At 50.9% G+C, this 20,576-nt stretch overlaps 1 protein-coding gene across 2 annotated transcripts in view; it reads right to left on the bottom strand.

Moving 5' to 3' along the window:
* Positions 1–19,549, bottom strand: part of IL1RAP (interleukin 1 receptor accessory protein) — a 99,667-nt gene extending 80,118 nt beyond the window's left edge. For both annotated transcript variants that reach the window (XM_053307869.1, XM_053307871.1), the window contains exon 1: positions 18,983–19,549. The gene's annotated coding sequence lies outside the window, so the exon portion shown is untranslated. The remainder of the gene's footprint in view (positions 1–18,982) is intronic.
* Positions 19,550–20,576: the final 1,027 nt, after the last annotated feature.

Here is a 20,576-nt window from a genome sequence, read left to right as displayed (position 1 = left end):
AGAACTCCCAGGATGGCAGAACTGCAAACAAACACAGTTAGAACCTTCCTGTGGTTGCAGGCAGGGCGCGTCCTTTTGCATCGTGGTCCTACGGAGTGGGTGCAGGAGTGGATCACGCAGAAGATCATCACTCCTAACCCATCCTGGGTACAAGGGCAGACTCTTTTCCCAGCCACAGGTGAGGGATGCTTCCAATCCTAAGCAGGAGTGAAGCTCAACTCCCAAGTCATTCTGTGCCAAGACGTTCGTTTATTGCTAGATTTTTATACTGCCTGCGTTTCATTAAGGCAATCTCAAGGCGGTTCTGGAGGAGACCGTTTCAGCCAGTTGGGCTCAATCTGCACCAGCCAGAGAAGTCATCCGGGCATCACCTGTGCTCATTCCCAGATCCTTCAGCATTAGAGATGCTTCCCACCTATCCTGCTGCAGCTGTCAGCTGACATTTCTCGGATATTTTAATTAGCCTGGTTTCCCTTGCTGCCACCAGATCATTAAGGAAAGAAAACAATTAGGGCAGCAAAGGCAAACCTGATCAAAAGGCAAGCGCTTGCTTTCCACTTCCAAAGGCAGCCAAAAAAGGCACTGAAATCAGAGGCTCCAGTTCAGGCAGGCCAATCTGCAGCCAAGAGGCTGAAGCTCTGCCCCTTCATTAGGGGCTAACGAAGGGATCCGAGGACATCAGCCAGCAGCCGTGCTCAGGCCCGATTCTCAGAGCCAAAGCTAGACGCACAAGGAGCAGCCAGCTCTGTTCATTCAAGGGTCTGCCCTGACCATGCATAAAGTGGGAGGGGCGGGTCTGATTTTTAGACCCCCAAGGTGTGTGTGGGTGAGAGGAGCCAGGTTCTCTGCTCCCCCCGCACTCCATCAATTCCCCCGCAGCCCAGCCCTCTTCCGTCTGAAGAGCAAACATGGCTGCCCCGGTGTGTCTAGTTTGGCTCTCAAACCAAGCATGAAAGGCAGCCATTTTCTCTGCATTTCAGATTTCTCATCAGACGGAATGATTCCTTACATGGGCAGGTGCGGCGGGGATGGGGGGCAGTGGAATCCCTACACACAGAAAGCTAGCATACCAGGAGTCTTGGGCCCTTCACACTAGCTTTCTGTGGGCAGGGACTTTTTTGGGTACATTGAAACATCCAAAAAGAACACAAGAGCCCTGCTAGCTCAGGCCCGCTTGGTTTCCCCCATAGGGTTCTACAGACCCCGAGCTTCAAGTTATTTGTCTGGACAAGGCCTAACCACCCCTTCCGAGCCCCTGCCGTCAACAGCTAGAGCCACTTGCCCAGGCAACCAGCTGCCACCCGAAGCAGGGAAGAGCTATTCCAATTTCGCTGGCAGTGTGTATAGCTGAAGCAGCATCTGCAGGGAGCAATGCAGCCCACTTACCCAACACAGCACAGTTTCACTCCTCTCTCCTCTGAAAATATTAACAACAGGATCTTGGCTCTCCATACAGATATCTTACACTTCTACCCTACCTTAAGCAGCCCCTGCTTCAAGAAGGTTAACAGTGGAAGAGCCAAAACAAGCCACACTCAAACACATAAAATGATCAAGAGTTCGGCAGCCAACCCCACATCCACAACAAAGCCAAATCCTGCCCCACTTCAAAAAGGCAAGCAGAGAGGCCTTCCCAAGGAGGATGCCAACTTCCATTCTGAAATTCCACGCATTCCTACGGCCATTTGGAAAGGACTAGAGCATTTCAGGGGGCATTCCCTGTCATTCATTCTCATACATTCCCTGGAGCCTACATGATCCCTGAATTCTTGTAACAACAATTCCCACCCTGCCATTATTGCAGCTATCTAAGCGGGGTATGTGGCCAATGGGATGGGCGTGGTTGTCAGGCTGGGTGTAGCTCTGAGGGCGGTCAAAGAGAGAGCCTGCACTTCTGAATTTGCAACTACATTAACGGCGCCCCAGCCATCCCCAGCACAGCATGCATCCCTCCAGTGGCTGTTGCTGGTGTCTGCCTTATGTTTTTTTTTTTTTTTGGATTGTGAGCCCTCTGGGGGACAGGGAGCCATTTCATTTTTACTTACTTACATCTATGTAAACCGCTTTGGGAACTTTGGTTGAAATGCGGTATATAGATATTTGTCATATTGGTAAACTTAACAGGGGCGTAACTACCATTAGGCACGGGGAGGCGGCTGCCTAGGGCCCCCCCCCCCCGAAGCATGTCACATGTGAAGAGAGTGTGTGTGTGTGTGTATCAGCGAGGGGCCCATTTTAAAATTTTGTCTCTGGGCCCACTCCAGCCTCGTTACGCCCCTGAAACTTAAGAAGATACTTTAGCAGCACAGCCTTTTAACAAACAAATGTTGTATTGTGTACATGTTTTCCACTTCAATAGACTGTCCAATTCTTAATACTGAAATTTAATATTTTTTATTGCTTTAAGGGTTTACTATATTTATATCCTGTTAAAGATGCCTTGGGATTATTTCAGTGAAAGGCGGTCAACAAATCAGACACTAAATAAATAAGCAAATACATTCATGGCAAGTGGTTGGCATTTGGCCTGGTGGTGAGTCACCTGCTGTGCAGGCCAGCCCAGCTCTGGGGAAGGCATTCATCAGATCTAACCCTAACCCTGCCAAGCCCACTCTCTGCTGTAGCCCTGACAGGATATGGTTCTCGCTCTACCTAAGTTACACACACAAGACCCCCGGGAATATAGCTTAAACAACATTTTTCGTAATTCCCTAGAAATGAGCTGACCCAACCTAAAGGGTCAAAAACAAGGAATTATCATTGGGGTGTGGGGGGTGTGTGTGTGTGTGGGATGTGTGTGCTGGGGGGGTAAGAACGATGAAGGAAGCACAAGAAAAACAAATTTGCAAACACAGCTGCAAAAATAGCACCCCAAGAGCTAAGGGATGCTGAGAAAAGGTCCTTCAGCGCCTTCAGGAAATGTCTTCATTTAAGTGTCTGGAGCTGGGGGGGAAAGGAAAAGAAATTGGACAATGGAGAAAATTACTGCAGCGGAAGCCATCTGGGCTCCATTGAATGGGGAAGCATAGAGTGCTTTCCGCTCGGCCGGATTACTCTTCTGGAGGTAACTGGAGTCCCTGAATGTCACTGCTGATTTTGCAGATCTTAACAGGACCTTTGCAGACAGATCAGTAGCACAGAGACTTTGCACCTTCCGCAGCAAGAGCCCTGGAGAGCAGAGCAAGCACTGGAAAGTCATCAGCCCTACGCACTGGGGGGAAAGAAGGAAATTAAGGCATGACCTCGCAAGGTCACAATATCTTAGCGGTAATAGATTTGCGTTCTCTCAGCAAACACCAAGGTCGCAAGTCTGATTTTCAGCTACTCTGTCCTCCCTCTACAACTGCCTACCTATGACCCTGATGGGTGGGGTTTGTCCCTGAGGATCCCCCAGCCCACAAGGGCATAATTTCAGAAGGCACAGGCAGCTGCAGGGGGATGGGTGAGTGATTTAAACTTGCTCCTCCCATACACACACGGGAAACCCTGGCATGTCAGTGCAGGCTTAGTCTGGATGTTGGCTACTGAATGCTAGATGCCCAAGCCTCTTTACAGTGGCATAAAGAACATCAAGAGATCCCACTGAATCAAGCTAAACTGGGTTGATCATCCTGCTTCTCCTCACAGTGTAAAGTCCGATGTCACAAGCAGGGCAGGAAGGCAATGGTTCTCGCTCACTCTTGTCCTCCTATAGCTGGTATTCAGTGGTGTGCTACTACTGAACATGGAGGTTTCATCTTACCATCGCACTTCATAGCCACTGAAAGCCCCGTCCTCCCCATCCTCCTCCATGAATTTGACTAATCTAAGCTATTGGCTGTCACCACGTCATGGGCCAGTGGGTCAAGTTTACCTTTTTAAGGTTTTCAACATTTTGATACCGCTTTTCAGGCAGACTCTTACAAAGCAGCTTAACAAAAGCACTAGTACAAATAAGGCAGCATAGCAGATGAGTTAAATAGCCAAATAAAACTGTCAATCAAGACACATACACTCTCTATAAAAAGATGAAGCAATGAAAGATAACGGAGTCAAGGCCAGGTGAGCTTCCCTGGGGAGGTGGTCAGGGCACCACAACCAAGAAGGCCCTTTCCTGGGTCTCAGAGCCCTCATTTCATCTGAGGGATGGGGCTGTAGCTCAGTGGAAGAGCATCTGCTTTGCATGCAGAAGGTCCCAGTAGGATCAGCTCCTGGCAGCATCCCCAGGTAAGAACATCAGAACAGCCCTGCTGGATCAGGCTCAAGGGAGCCCATCTAGTCCAGCATCCTGTTTCACACAGTGGCCCCCCCAGATGCCACTGTGAGGTAAGGAAGGACATACCTTCTTGAAAACCTAGAGAGTCTCCGCCAGAGTAGCCAGTACGGAGCTAGATGGACCAATAGTTTGATTTAGAAGGTAGCATCCTATGTATATTTTGGCCAGCAAGGCGGACTAGGGTAGGGCCTCAATAGTCAGGCAGCTTTCTGCAGAAGGAGACAGTGGTCCCAGAGGTCCTTCATACAATGCAGACTTGTGTGGGACCCTCCCTTAGGATGAAGACAGAATCACAGGGCAACCATGATGCCAAAGCGCCCAACTGGCAGCACTAATGAGTTGTGAGACAGGGACCTTCACCATTTCGAGCCTGGATGTTCACTAGCTAGTCTCAAAAACACACATGGCTATCTAAATATCCTCCAATAGCTGACTGGATGTAAAAAATGGTGCAAACTGCAAAGTGCACCCCCAGAAAGCCAGGCCATCTCAACTGTTCCTCCATGACCCAATTTGCATTCATTCACCCCACCTGGGCTTTTGGGGATATGACTTCCGAGGTCAAGTGTACAGCTTTCTGATCCGGCACTTTTCCCACCAGTCAATATCTGAGAAAATCAAAACCTAGCAAACATATTCACAAGTGCATTCAGAAGTCTGCAGCTATCACTCAAAATGTAGACACATACCTTTTAGCCAAGGAGAAATTTGGAACAGAATGATCTTGCGATATTGAACATTTTCTGTTTTAATAATACCATTCAAGTTTCCTTCAGATGATTTCATTAACTATGGTTCATTAAGTTCTTCGTGATGAATATCCTTCCTAATTTCTTTCAGCCATGGGGACAGACAAATGTTTGAGCAATCAGATTCCTTTCAGAAAAGACTTCCAGAATCATACATCAGAGCTTATTTTGGGCAGCCTCCAACGCTTTTCACTTAGGACAAACTGCTAATTTGCTCAAGGAGACAAGAGAAGGGAGCTGTCCAAGGACATCATGTGGCCTGATGGCATGACAGCATCCGACAGTCAGGAAGAGGGCTCCAATGCCTCTTTGGTCCGCCATTTTGTCTGTTGTGCGGGACATATTTTTATAAACACAACACACACACTAAAGAATTCCAAAACTATGAAAACCAAGAGAGGACACAAGTATACATTCCCCTTACATAACACCACCTTTGTCCATTTCTTTCAAGAAGAGAAGTGGGGGGAAGAGTCAAAACAGTTGGCAAATAACTAGGGAAAATCCACCTCCAAGGGTAATAGGTGAAGCTTTTCACTGCATGGAGACAAGCGCTAGATCACCTGCCGATTTTCACTTGCTGGCAAGCACAGCTGCAGGGGACAGTTCAAATGCTGGCAATCCTGTCTGAAAGACTTGGAGCGGATTCTGCATGCGAACTTGACACCCAAATTCTCTATAATCAGAATAGAGGAAGAAAAGACTGCACCACAGAAATTACAAATGGATTCAGTCAATGTGTATAAACCTACCAAGTAAGCCACACTTGCCTCCAGGAAAGCTGCTTCCCAAATCCATTACTCAGTAGAGTGGCAGAAAAGAGGAGAGCTGGTCTTGGGGTAGCAAGCATGAATTGCCCCCTTTGCCCAGCAGGGTCTGCCCTGGTTTGCATTTGAATGGGAGACTACGTGTGTGAGCACAGGGAGCTATCCTCCTTAGGGGATGGGGCTGTTCTGGAAGCAGCACAAGCAGAAGGTTCCAAGGTCCCTCCATGGCATCTCCAGATATGGCTGAGAGAGACTCCTGCCTGTATCTTTGGAGAAGCCACTGCCAGTCTGCATAGACAATACTGAGCTAGATGGACCAAGGGTCTGACTTGGTAGAAGGCAGCTTCCTATGTTCCTAAGGTTGATTTTTAAGAAAATCTAAGAATAGGGTCAAGGACAGAAGTGAAGAGGGCCTTTCCACTACTGAAAATGGGGTTCAATCCACTGATAACTTCTCCTGAGTGAGCTCAGCTGAATAAGCAGAAGCTGTAGTGCATCTATGCAACACCTATTCATTTCTGCAGGGTGCCTGCAGGAAACTTTCCCGGTGAGATCCACAGGTCAGACTTTCCCACCTCCCTCTCTGCAACCCTCAACACTGGGGCCAATGTGCCACCTGCAGCAACGGCTTCACCAAAGCTCCACGCCAAGAGACTCCACTGCTGCCATATTGAGACAGAAGATTGGATATCGACACGCTCTTGATCTTCGCAAGCTGGCCAAGTGTCATGTACAACTCACAATATACAACGATGAATGAGCCTCTCCATTTCCTCAGTGAAGGAAGTTCAAACGCCCAACATGATTTAGCAAGTCCTTTTAAATGAGGGTCTTTCTCTGCCAGCCCTAGCAGAAGTGTGGGACATAAATGCAATTTATTGCAATGGAAAATAGGTGCGTCCATAGAAAACCCCAACTTCCCAGTTCTCCGCAGAAGTCAGGAGGAGCATGACTGAGCAGAGATATGTTATTAGGCTGGCTTTGGTGGAACACACAGGCAAATGCATTCTCACTCTCCTCCTCACTCCCATTGGTGTTTGATTTGTAAATGATCAAATACAGATTAAATATCACAGGAAGAGCCTTAATCAAACCTGAGACCTCCGTCTGAGTCACGAGGCAATCGTGTAAAATAATGCCACAGCCGTGAAAGCAGATGGGTTTCATTTCCTCCCTTTCAAAAAATTCAAAGCCCTGTCAGAGACTGAAAGTTCCTCTCAGGATACAATTCTAGATGGAAATAAACTGAGAAAACTGTTGGGGCTCCCAGCAAGACTCACTGCATCTCAGGCCCTGCAGAAGCCCAGCACTCCAACCTCGCCGAGCAATCAATCAATCATCTTTATCATGGTCCAAGACCAGCATAAGATAGCGAGAAGCAGTAATTTAAGAGTACATACATTATGATAGGACAGATTATGAAGCATCTATCTATATAATTCTCCAAGGCGTACCCGTGGATAATCCCACGTGTGGCAGCTCTCGCGAGAGTTTGTGAGCAGAAGCACCATGGTGACTGGGCAGTGGGGATTCCATATGCAGATAGGGGGAGGAGCCTGTGATGGTTAAGAGAGAGAGATGAGAGCTGGTCTTGTGGTAGCAAGCATTACCTGTCCCCTTAGCTAAGCAGGGTCCACCCTGGTTGCATATGAAAGGGAGACTAGAAGTGTGAGCATTGCAAGAGATTCCCCTGAGGGGATGGAGCCGCTCTGGGAAGAGCAGAAGGTTTCAAGTTCCCTCCCTGGCTTCTCCAAGATAGGGCTGAGAGGGACTCCTGCCTGCAACCTTGGAGAAGCCGCTGCCAGATAGACCAAGGGTCTGACTCAGTATATGGCAGCTTCCTATGTGCATTAAAATAGGGAGAGAACAGAGGCAAAATTATGAGTATTCAAAGTTGTATGCATCCGTCTATGAGAGGATAAAATGTAAAATATTTAAACTACAGGAAGGGGTGACAAATATGTAGGACAGGATAACTAGCTGAGACCAAAGCAGGCAAGTAAAACAGACATTGGCTGAAATCAGTACAAGACTAATACTTGGTTATGGACTGGCAGTCGGAGCCCAGCAGATCTTGTAAAGTGCCACACAGAACCTGGCAGTGTTCTCCATGAAGGCCTGATCTTCATCCGAAAGCTGCATCCTGGTGTAAACCTGACTAGGATGGCCACCCGGGTGCTTGAGGAGCAGTGGAAGTATAAGCTTGTCACGACTGCCCTTACAGAAGGGGCAAGAGAGGAGTACCTGCTCTGTGGCTTCTACCTCTCCATCGTCACAGGGGCAGAGTCTTTCCATGACGGGTAGCCTTCTGTATTTGCCTTCCAGCACTGCTGAGGGAAGAGCATGACAACGGGGAAGAGAAAAGCCCCTTCTGTGGCTTGGGATTTCCAGCTGTGTCAAGTACGCCGCAGGGGAGATATGGTGATGAATCTAAGTCTTTGTGAGGACAGGAGAGGAGAGCTGGTCTTGTGGTAGCAAGCATGACTTGTCCCCTTAGCTAAGCAGGGTCTACCCTGGTTGCATATGAATGGGAGACTAGAAGTGTGAGCACTGGAAGATCTTCCCCTCAGGGGATGGAGCCGCTCTGGGAAGAGCATCTAAGGTTCCAAGTTCCCTCCCTGGCAGCATCTCCAACGAGATAGGGCTGGGAGAGATTCCTGCCTGCAACCTTGGAGAAGCCGCTGCCAGTCTGGGAAGACAATACTGAACTAGATGGACCAAGAGTTTGACTCAGTATGTGGCAGCTTCCTATGTCCCTATGACTGGAAGCCTGGTGCCCTGCCGAGGTCAGCCTGGCGCTCAGTGTCCAAAATCCTCTGTTTGATGGCCATTTTTGCCTTGTCACAGCCCACAGCAAGTAGGAGGGGCAGGGAAAAGCCCAGTAGCACTACTTTATTCCAGACTGCCCATTTCCAGGAGGATTGCAAATTGTCCCGTAGGGCCAGAGGGGAACCTCCTAGGATAACTTGCCATGCAAACCATTGTGAATGCTGAGATGCACGCAAGCCCCAGAGAAGCTCAGAAGTTGGTGCTGCAGAATCCAATGTCCTGGCTATCTCAGTATTCCATGTTCATTTCTTCTCCCCACTCACCCACTATTATAAAAAAGCAAGCCACTAGCTCTTGACACTACTAAGGTGGGTCTGACCGTGTGTGGGCTCACAGAACCTCAAGGGAGAAGAGGGCTGAGCAGGTACCACCATTCCCCGTGTTCAGAATGAGGCCCCAGTGCCCATGCAATGCATTGCTACTGGAATCTGAGAATTGGAAGCAGAGTTATTGCAGTAGCGATCCATGAACTCTATTTGCCAGCAAGACCAGCCCTGCCAATTTTCATGTGATTATTTACCCAGGGATGACAAGGAGAAGATCGGGAATTTCAGCTCTGCCACAAACTTACAGGGTACCCTCAGACAAGTCACTCACTCTGGGCTTCAGGCCCCAGCTCCTATCTGCAAAACTGGGCTAAAAATACTGACCCAATCAGCACAAAATAATGTTTGCAAAGCACTTTGAAAAGGCTTGCAATTAGGAGGAATCAAGACCTCCTGGTCTTGCCTGGGGCTTCTTACTACCACTAAGAATAGTTATACACCACTTTTCGACAAATGTTCTTGAAGTGATTTACATAGAAAAATAATATTAAACAAATAAAAGATGGCTCCCAGTCCAAAAAGAAACAAGAAGGTAGGGACCAGCAACAACCTCTGGAAGGATTCCGTGCTGGGACTGGCTAGGGACAGTTGCTCTCCCCCTGCTGAACATAAGAGAATCCCCACTTTGATAGGCTTGGCCCTTGGCCCAGTTCACTCACTCCAGTCTTTGACCTGCATGCTGAACTGCAGCAAGTAAGCAACCTGGAGCACATGAGCCCAGGCAACAAGGGCTTGAGCCCCCCACAGAAGTCGCAGAGTAAGGCCGATGCCCTTGCCTCTCCTGCCAGCTTTCCAGCTCCAAGGAAGCCTAAAAGCTAAAGCCCCCCAACCCAAGGCACAAAGGCAAGGCCAACGTCCAGCCCAATGGCAGCATTAGCTCATCTTTTGGACTCTGCTTGCAGCCAACTCGCCAGAAAAACTGGCACCACTGTGCTGTACCAATGGGAGGCTGGCATTCAGAGCTCTTCTCCCAAGACAACAGATGGTGCCACCAGGTCCTCCAACCCGGCCACAAGCAGAGCCAGCAATCGCCTCACCAGGCTCGGGCAGCCCATCAAGTTGAAAGCTGCCCACCAGCCCTCCCTCGTGGTCTGCCAAGTGCTTGACCAGGCAGGCAGCAAGGGCAGCGGGGATGGGACGGTCCTGCAGGGCCACCAGATGAGGACTGGGGTGAGGGCTGCTGGTCACAAGCTTCACAGAACTGCTGAAGACAGACATCCAAGCACCAATGTTCAGCCATGGGAAAGACGACTTCCAAGGGGGACAGGGCCCTATAATCACCAAACTCTGGATTCTCAAGCACAGCGCTACAAAGGGGTATTACTAAGACCTGTCAAGTTGAAATAGATATGAAGAAGCCGCCATCACCCTTTAAGATACAGAAGTGAGACCTCTCTGCAATAGCGGCTTGTCCTAACAAGCACTGGGGGTCGGCCGGGGGGGGGGGAGGAAGCGTGGCCCCCTCTGCTTCCCGGAAGCAGCTCGGGATGCTCCTCCCTCTCCCAACTTGCCGCCTGCAGGCTGGCCGCTCAGCAGGTAGAACTGTGCCAATCACCACACAACCCTACCTGATGAGTAGTCAACTTGCAGGCAGCATGGCTCTCAGGCAGGGCGGGGAGATAGGAAGAGAGGAACCACCTGAGCAGCCTCCTTTGGCGCGCACACGCATACACACACACACACGGCCCGTTAGAGCAGCCCCCGCCCTGCTAACTGAGCAAAGAGGCACTTCTGAAATGGCAATTCTCTGATATTTAGCAAGGGGAGAGCAGCTGGCCCTATCCATCCCCAGCACAGCATCCCTCCAGTGGCTTAAGTTTATTTTTTAGACTGTGAGCCCTTTGGAGCCAGGGAGCCGCCCCCCCCCCGCCACCTGCCACTTTGGGAACTTTTGTTGAAAAGTGGCATATAAACACCCACTATATTCATAGGATGAGAGGCTACTGCCTTTGGGCAGGAGTTAACTTACGAGAGCCGGGGCCGTGATTAAATGGAACCAAAAACCAGTTTCCTAAATTTTACCCCAGTTAAAGCAAAAAATTAAAAGGAGGATCTTCTTCCTTTAGATAACTTGTGTTTTGAAGTGGGGGGGGGATCACTAACTGAACCCTGTGGGCAGCATCTTCTAGACTAATGCTGTCCTCACAGAGGTATGCCCTCTGAGTGGTACCAGTTGCAGGAGAGTAACAGCAGGAGAGAGGGCATGCCCCTTTCAACTCCCGCCTGTAGGCTTCCAGCGGCATCTGGACTGGATGGGCCTCCTTGGGCCTGATCCAGCAGGGCTGTTCTTATGTTCTTATTCAGGTAAGGCGGGAGGAGGAGGAGAAGGGGAGACTTCACCCATCTGCCCTCCCCCTTTGCTGCCATGATGCCCCTCTGCCAAACTGTCCCTGAGGCACCCTCAACCTGGGAGAAATTACCCCTCCCCCTCTTGCATGAGCAAATCATACTTCCAAGGCTAAGACCAACCTGGATGCTCTGCCCGGCGTCTTTTTAGTGGTCAGCCGCTTTGGACCCTCTGCATGTTCAGCTCTGTCCACCCCCAGCAGGGCTGCAAAGCCACCTGTCCCCCAAAGAAGCCATCCTCTGGAATGCCAACAACATGGGAACATTCATCTGCAGACTGAAATCCATACGCTTTCTTAAGCGGTGAGTAACGACTGATGGACATTTGATGCAGCATTTGCTCCAACGTTTCATAAGTGAGAGCAGGACATGCTTGTAGCGTCCCAATCCTCTCGTCAGGGAGCACTGCCAGAGACCCCCATTTACTACCAACCTCACACTGCCGAAAGCTCTTGCCTGCCTGCTGCACTTTATAACCAATAGGAATGCCACAAATATTTATATACCACTTTTCAAGGAAAGTTCCCAAAGCCGTTTACACACAGACAGACGGACATAAATACATATATAAGCTTTATTCATGAACTCTGCCATTGCCAGCCTCTCATTGATTTAAGAGCCATGACGCTGGTACACTTCTGGTTAATGATATGCTAGAAAAACATGATCGCCCTACAAATAGATTATCAACAGTTCAAAATATACTCAGCAGCTGCGATGTGGGAACTAGCAGGCTGTGTGCCACATGGCATCTCTGTGTTCCTGCGCCACACATGTGTACCAAGGATGAAATGTACCCATTCCCTGCTCCAAAATAGAACTCCTAGAGCCCTGGAGAGCAATACTGTAATGCTAACTAGGCACTCTAGAAATGTTAAAAGGGGCATGCCCAACAGGGGCAAAAAATAAAGTCGCAAGAGTTGGACTGCTGACCCCGTCTAGAAAGCAGGCTGACTGTGATCAATAGGGACAAATGCAGTGTATGCCTTTGTTTGGGTAACTTTGAAGTATGGGGATGTATCCTTTGCATGTTACATTCAGTCACCCACACAAAAAGATCAGGCTGGCCCTAGAAGTGGGACAGATCCGCTAAGGAGGACCTTGCCTTTGGCACCGCAACCCATCCCTTGGCAGCATTCCTCAACCTCCCTCCCCGCCAATTTCCTCTTCCTGCGCACACACACGGCAATAACACACACAATATCCTTTGAAAAGAGAAAGCCAGCGTTCACTCAAAATACAGCCGGACATTCCAGCTACGTCCAGCATCGCCCAACGCCTGGCCTAAGAACACGAAGCTGCCTTATCGTCGCTGTGTGGTCATCGCCCGCAGGCTCAGTCCTGTCCGAGGCCTTTGCACTCGTTCAGAGAAACGAAATGGCCCAGGGAGAACTCTCTTCCTGAATGGGCTAATTTCCTCAAGGTGGGTTAAGCTTTCTGGAAGCCGAGACAGCAAAGCATTTTAAAGGATTGCTTTTTAAACACTTTTATTTTCTGAAAGAGAGACCAATCGCATCCAGTTTTGCTGCTCTTGCTCCTCACCCTCCGAGTCTATATTTAGACGGCAATTTCCTTGAGGCACAGACTTGCCTCTGCTTATGTTATTATGTAAAGTGCCGTATCTCTGCCCGTGACCTCCAGCTCTGCCATCCTCAACCAGCTGAGGGTCTCCTGCTCTCCGTCACAACTCTATAAACCTCCTTCACTGTCCCTGGAACTGCCGCATGGTGTAGAGACACAGCTTTTTTGCACAGCTTTTTGCTGATCCCCCTCAATTCTCATTCCCAAATTGAACCAAGCAAATGTTTAAGTATACATCACAACATTTACTTATTTACTATATCTGTATACCGCCCCAAACATATGTCTCTGGGTGGTTTATAACTTAAAACAAAATTAAAATATTAAAACAACTTAAAACCACACATTTCCTAGGTTAAAAGCTTGGGTGAATAAATGCAACTTGAACAGTGTTTCCTCTAAGGCATGTGCACACAAGTATTTTTTGATGTCCACCTAGTTAATTTCAGATCCCACTCAGGTTGAATCAGGAAGGCCCCGCTCTGAATGCACACACACACACACACACACACACACACACACACACAATGCCTTGATGTTGCTGCCCAGAACAAAACTCCTTCCGCAAAGAGGAAAAACAATTAGAGGGAACACTGGTCCTAAAGCTTTTATATATAACGATAGTTGAATTATTATGGTATGGATTCATTTCTTTTTGTATGTATTTATTCGGCTTTGGATCTTAAAATTGTCTTGAAAAACTTCTAAAAAGCTGTCAGATATGGGGAGGCTCTTATTTCAGCAGGGAGCGCATTCCAGAGTCTCCAGGCAGCAAAAGAGAAGGCTCATCCCTGAGTGGCCATCAGATGAGCCGGTGGCAACTGCAGACGGACCTCTCCAGTTGATCTCAATGGGCAGTGGGGCTCATGGCGAAGGCGGCGTTCTCTTAATTCTCTCAGCCTCCGCTGTTTAGAGTTTCATTGATTATAACCAGCAGAAACATAGTGTTGTTCTTTTAATGCCCACATTCATTCTCTTTCTCCCATTGCCTTTGTTGAACTATAGTCTCCTTGGGAGCAAGGATCTGCCTATTACCTAAGTAACAATTTAAGGAGACACATTAACAGCTCCTTTAGCAGCAGCAGCAACACTTACATAGAAAGGTGAACTTTAGCCGAGCAAAGAGCGGCCCTTAACAGGTGCAAAACTTTTGATTTTGAACAGCTGGAGGCAGCTTCACTGCCTTCACAAAAAGGCAGCAGAAGCCACCAAGCGGGTGTATCTGCCTTCTGTCCTGCCAGGATAAAGTAGCACCCAGAATCTCAAGAATTGGTTCAGTGGAATGGCTATGAGCCAGAGCTGGAAGGCTTGCTCTGCAGTTCAGATCTCACCTTAGCCAAAACTCAATAGGTGGCCTCCGCCTCCAAATCAGAAATACAGGAGGATCATGGTTCTTCTAGCTGGCCTTACAGGGCAGCTGTCAAATAATGCATCAAAACTGATTGAGAAAATAAATTAAGAACAACAGGAGTCAAATGGCTCCTGAAATAACAAGTTTATGATGGTATTAGCTTTCATGAGCCCATTTTGTCAGATGTACAAAGCAGGTGTGGTATACACAGACTGAGAGTACAGAGAGATGTATGCATGCATGTGTGCGTGTGCATCTATCTATATATGCACAGATACATATATTAGTGAGTGAACCAAAAAACTCAAATATAAGAGACTGTATTTTTCTCCCTCTCTCACAACTCTAGAACCAGGGGTCATCCCATGAAACTGAAGGTCGGGAAATTTAGGACCAGTGTTCCCTGTAAGAGGGATTACCAGATGTTGTTGACTACAACTCCCATAATCCCCAGCCAAAGGCTATTGCAGCTGGGGATTCTGGGAGTTGTAGTCAACATCTGGGAAGCCATCTTACAGGGAACACTGTTTAGGACCAATAAAAGGAAGTACTTTTTCACACAGCGCATCATTAATCTATGGAATTATCTGCCATGGGATGTGGCGATGGTCACTAGCTTGGATGGCTTTACAAGGGGCTTAGACAAATTCATGGTGGACAGATCTATCAATGGCTACTAGTCTGGTGGCTGTGAGGCTACCTCTAGCTGCAGAGGCAGGATGCCTCTAAATACCAGTTGCAGGCAAGCAACAGCAGGTGAGGGGGCTTATGCCCTCACCTCTTGCCTGTGGGCTTCCCGGAGGCATCTGGTGGGCCACTGTGGAAAACAGGATGCTGGACCTGATAGACCTTGGGCCTGGCCCAGCAGGGCTGTTCTTAGACTGCAGTAGATACGTTAAGATGTCATGCAGAACACAAATCATGTCATGCAGAACACAAATCATGTCATGCAGAACACAAATCCAATCAAATGAAGGCAGGACTCCATCAGAATGTGTGAATGATCCACTCCCAACCAGAAGACACTGGTCAAGAATCAGCACAACATATACATGAAGCCAACCAGAAAAGCCAAAGGGAAACTGCTCTCTCTTCCTTGAGAGTTCCCATCTATGGGTCCTAGAAGACCTAGATGATGTTGGATTTCAAAACCCCAAATCCTCCAGTAACAATGGTCTTCAGCCTTTTGTACAGGAAGTGGCTGGGGACTACAGACGGTAGTACTGCTAGATCAAGGGCTCCAAACCTTGGCTCCAAGGTCATCTCCCATTGCATCATCTCCCATTGCATCATCTCCCATTGGCCACTGTGGCTGAGGAGGACGGGAGCTGTAATCCAGCAACGTGTGGGGACCACAGACTGGGAACCTGGCCTATTAGTATTAGGCTATCAAGACTCACAAAGCAGGAGTCTAACCTGAAGAGGACTGAGCTTCCTGGTTTATGAAAGGAGAAGAACTTCATTCCTAATTAGGTTGTTATCCACAAACCTGTTTGCCAATTCTGTTGATTCTGTCTTGCTGGGAGGTTGTTGTTGGAGCTGGCCTGGTTGATATAATTAATTCCTCACTAAGGGGGGGCAAGATGCCATCTTGTCTGAAGGAGGCGGTGGTTAGACCTCTTCTTAAAAAGCCCACTTTGGATCCCTTGGTGATGGATAATTACAGGCCAGTCTCCAATCTCTCTTGGTTGGGTAAGATGATTGAAAGGATGGTGGCTGACCAGCTCCAAGCAGTCTTGGAGGAAACGGATTATCTAGACCCATGTAAAACTGGCTTTAGAGCAGGTTATGGGGTTGAGATGGCCTTGGTCAGCCTGATAGATGACCTTCGCCAGAGAATTGACAGAGGAAGTGTGATTCTGATACTTCTTTTGGATCTCTCAGTGGCTTTCGATACCATTGACCATGGTATCCTTCTGGATCGCCTGAGGCATTTGGGGATAGGAGGCACTGCTTTACAGTGTTTTCGCTCCTATGTCTCAGGAAGGTTTCAGATGGTGGAGCTTGGTGACAGTTGCTCTTCAAAGCAAGAGCTATTATATGGAGTCCCTTGGGGCTCCATTCTGTCACCAATGCTTTTTAACATCTACATGAAACCACTGAGTGAGGTTTGGTACTGGGTGTTATCAATATGTTGATGACACCCAAATCTATTTCTCCTTGTCATCAACATCAGGAAATGGCATTGGCCCCTTAAATGCCTGCCTACAGGCAGTAATGGGCTGGATGAGGAATAATACCGAGACTGAATCCAAGCAAGATGGAGGTTCTCATTGTTGGGGGTCATAATCTGCAAGATGGGATATTACTTGCTGTTCTGGATGAGGTTCTACTCCCCCAGAAAGAACAGATTTGTAGCTTGGGAGTGCTTCTGGCCCCAGGTCTCTCCCTGGTGCCTCAGGTTGAGGCTGTGGTCAGGAGTGCCTTTTACCATACGCTCACAAGTATTCTCTGATTCAAATGCAATCCAAGGTGGACCCTGCTTAGCCAAGGGGACAATTCAAGCTTGCTACCACAAGACCAGCTCTCCTCCCATAAAGCTCCACAATGCCGAGGGAAGACTCATTAGGACTTGCTCCTCTCTCCCTGTTTAACAAGGCCCCACTTTAAAATGTGCATTCAAGATGCTGCCTTCGGGGGCCACAAGTATCTCTGAAGCCAAATGATGAAAGATGCTACTGATTTATTGATTTGTAAACCTGTGAGTGTCGTTTTCAACTAAAAGGTGCCCCAGGCAATCAGCATGAAGATCTAAGTACACACACACACACACACACACACACAGAGAGAACCCAAAAAAACCACTCAAAGGCCAAACCCTATGAAAGCAGCAGCAGCATTAAGCCCAGGGGCTCTTAGATCCCAAGACACCCCGCCCCAGGAAAGCATACGGGGGGGGGGTGTGTGGAATAGCAGCCACAGCTGAAAAGGCCTTACCCAGTCGAGGGTGATATGCAAAGAAGGACCCCACTGGAGAAGTCAGGGACATGGCTGGAGGAGCTACATACACTGGGGCAACCTTGAGCGCAGGGCATCCTTGAAAGTGGCGCAGTGGTAAAACTGCCGCCCTGTAACCAGAAGGTTACAAGTTTGATCCTGACCAGGGGCTCAAGGTTGACTCAGCCTTCCATCCTTCCGAGGTCGGTAAAATGAGTACCCAGAATGTTGGGGGGCAATATGCTAAATCACTGTAAACCGCTTAGAGAGCTTCCAGCTATAGAGCAGTATATAAATGTAAGTGCTATTACTATTGCTAAGGTAAGCAGGGCTCCCCAACCTCAGGACCCCAGATGCCCCTGGTGTTTGGCCACTGTGGCTGGGGGCGATGGGGTTTTTATTCCAGCATTGTCTTACCCAGGGTTGGTGCCCCTGAGTAAAGAATACCAGAGGCAAAATTACCAGTGGGAGACGTGTGCCAGCCCCCGGCAGAGGGCCACACCACCAAGCTGCTCTCAGTGTCTGCCCTAATGGATGGCCTCCAAGGTGGAAACTGAAGACCAAGGAGCCACACGCTTCTCGGGGATGTAGCAACAACCGAACAAGGGGGTACAGATGTCCCTGGGGCCCTGCAGGGGGACCACCGGCTGCCAAACGGCTGGCTCTTCCCTTTCCCCTCTTCCCTGACCCATCGGCAAGCTGCTGGCTCCTAAGGGAGTGTATGATATTATCTGCAGAATAGCAAGAGTCAGGGCATGCCCAAGACCTTTGGTTTACACCATGTCCCCACAGTATCATTCTTCCGCAGCAAAGATGGGGTGGGGAGGTGGCGGCGGAATGGGGCTCAGGGGCCCATCTTCACTTCCTGTCCTGGGGGGGCCCCTCCAACCTTGTTACGATGCTCCTAACTGCGCGAGGGATACCACGTCCTGCAAGGGTCAGTCCTGGGAGCTGGCAGCATCCAGTGAAGCAGCTGCAACAAGACCCTGGCCTGCTGGCCGGGAGACTCTAGAGCCACTCCGGACACACTCTGTGGGGAAGAGGTCACCGGCAGCCCAGCCCCCCTTCCCCAGGGGTCCTCCAGTTCTACCCCAAGGGTGAGGCAGGTGACCAGCCTTGCACCTTGTCACGCAATGTCTTCCTGGCAATGAGAGCAATGGCATGCCACTGAAACCCGGAGCATGCGGGATGTTGCTCAACAGGTTCAGAAGCAGCTGGCCACTGGAGAGCACTTGCCCAGGGGCAAAGGCTGTGGTGGCGGCCTCTCTGCTTTGCTTTTGCCGTCCGGCAAGCAGCCCCTGCTGGAGACAGGACACTGGGCTAGTCTGGACAGCCCTGGACTCTGATCCCTCTGCCCAGATGCTCCTGGTCTCCAGCAGGGCTTTTCTCGCCAAGCACAGCTTCTGAAACCTGGGAGTCCCCAGAGATGTTGTTGGACGACAACTCTCATCATCCCCAGCCACAACAGCCAAGGCTGGCGGGATGATGGGAGCTGTAGTCCAACAACATCTCTGGGGACCCAAGTTTGCGAACGCGCAACATGAGGGAGCGATCCACGCAGGGCAGGCGGCTGCTCGGGTCCCAGGGTGGGGAGCCCCGCGTTCGCTGCCCCCTGGCCGGATGCCTCCCCCCCGGCAGGGCTCTCCCGACCAGGGATCCCCCTCGGGCAGCCCGGCCCAGCCAGCGGCTCTTCGGCTCCCGCGGTTCCGCTCGGAAGAGGGGGGGCTGCTGCAACACGCCTCCTCCCGGCAGAGGAAGGTCCGAGCCGGAAGCCTCAGGCTTGGCGCGACACTCGCCCCCGAGCCCGACGCCCGCACCTGGTGAACGCAGCGGCGACTTACTTCCGAGGAATCCCTGCTGGCAGCCTTTCCCGGAATGCCGGCACCACTGCCCGGCGGCGCCTGTCCTCGGCGCAAAAGCCCTTCCTTTGGGACCGGCGCTTCCACGCCCGACCGGGAGGAGCAAGCCGGGCGCCGAGGGGCCAGCGGGGCGCTCCTTCCTCCCCTCCCCGGCGACTTGGCACCACCGCGGGATACGGAGCGAGGCTCTGGCGGGCCCAGGGGAGCGCTCCTCCCGCGCGCGCCGGCGGTCCTCCGAGGCGCCGCCGAGCTCGCAGCCCGGGCACCGTCCCTGCCCGGCCGGAGGAGTGACCAGGAAGGAGGAAAAGCAGCCAGGAAGGCTGACGGGACCGACGCCTCTGCCCGACGCGCTCCAGGCGCGGGGACGCACCGCGGGCAAGGGCCACCAGGCGGAGCGCGGCCGCCCGCAGCGCAGGAGGCAGCCAGCAGCAACTCGCCGCCGACCTCCGGACTGGCTCCCCGCGCGGGCGCTCCAGGTCCGCTTCTGCCCCGCCAGGCAGCGGCCCCTTCGCCCGACGGCGGCTCCCGCCTTCGCTGTCTCCGCCCGCCGACGCGCGGTCGCGGATTGGAGCGGGCCCCGCGTGACGACGAGACCTATGCAAAGCAGGGGGCGTGCCGCTCCCCTCTCCGCCTATGGAGGCGCGGCGGGGCGGCGTTAGGGGAGAGGCGGGGCCGCCCGGCAGCTGCCGGATGCCCACTAGATGTTGGCCGCGTCCGGGCTCGCCTGCCTCGGGGCGCGTCGCCAAGCCGCTTCCCGGCGGCGTCCAAGGGAGCGAGGTCTGCTGCGGGCCCCCCCGTGGCGCCCACGGTGGGCAGCCAGCACAGCCCGAGGCAGCTCCCGACAGGGGTCCTTCCTCTCCACTGGAACCGGCAGCAGGGCTCCGTCCCCGAAGGAGGATCTCAGCGAAGGACGGCGCCCCGTGCTTTCGCCTTACCACTGGAGCAGGGTGCCTGTAGTCAGTGGTGCTCGGGGGCAGCGCCGCCCACTCTAAGTCTGCAGTGCTTCATGGCGAGCGAGTGCTGCCAAAGCAGAGGGTTTCTGAACATGTGCAGAAGGTATTTCTCCTGGCTCATCCCTGCCCCTGCCTTGAAAGAGGAGGCAGGGCCAGACGTTGTGTTGCTGTCCACAGAGAGGTGGGGCCTCTTGTACCTCCCTTTACAAAAGAAATAAAGATGTGGGGTTAGGTAACCCAGCAGGAGGAGCCAGCCTGAGGCTCTCTGGAGGTTGGACTACAACTCCCATCATCCCTGGCCATGGGGGCCAATAGCCAGAAATGATGGGAGCTGAGGCCCATCAACATGGGCCGACCTCCTTGCTAAAATATTTAACTTATCCCTGAAATCGGGCTCTGTACCAGACTGGAGAGCAGCAAATGTAACACCAATTTTCAAAAAGGGATCCAGGGGCGATCCGGGAAATTACAGGCCGGTTAGCCTAACGTCCATTCCAGGCAAATTGATGGAAAGCATCCTCAAGGATCAAATTGTAAAACACCTAGAAGAACAGGCCCTGCTGGGAGTGAGCCAGCATGGCTTCCGCAAAGGTAAATCTTGCCTCACAAACCTTTTGGAGTTC

The sequence above is a fragment of the Hemicordylus capensis genome, chromosome 3, assembly GCF_027244095.1.
Source record: "Hemicordylus capensis ecotype Gifberg chromosome 3, rHemCap1.1.pri, whole genome shotgun sequence".
Classification (NCBI taxonomy): Eukaryota; Metazoa; Chordata; class Lepidosauria; order Squamata; family Cordylidae; genus Hemicordylus; species Hemicordylus capensis.
Note: the sequence above shows the minus strand (reverse complement) of the source record. Positions and strands in the feature narration are given on the sequence as shown.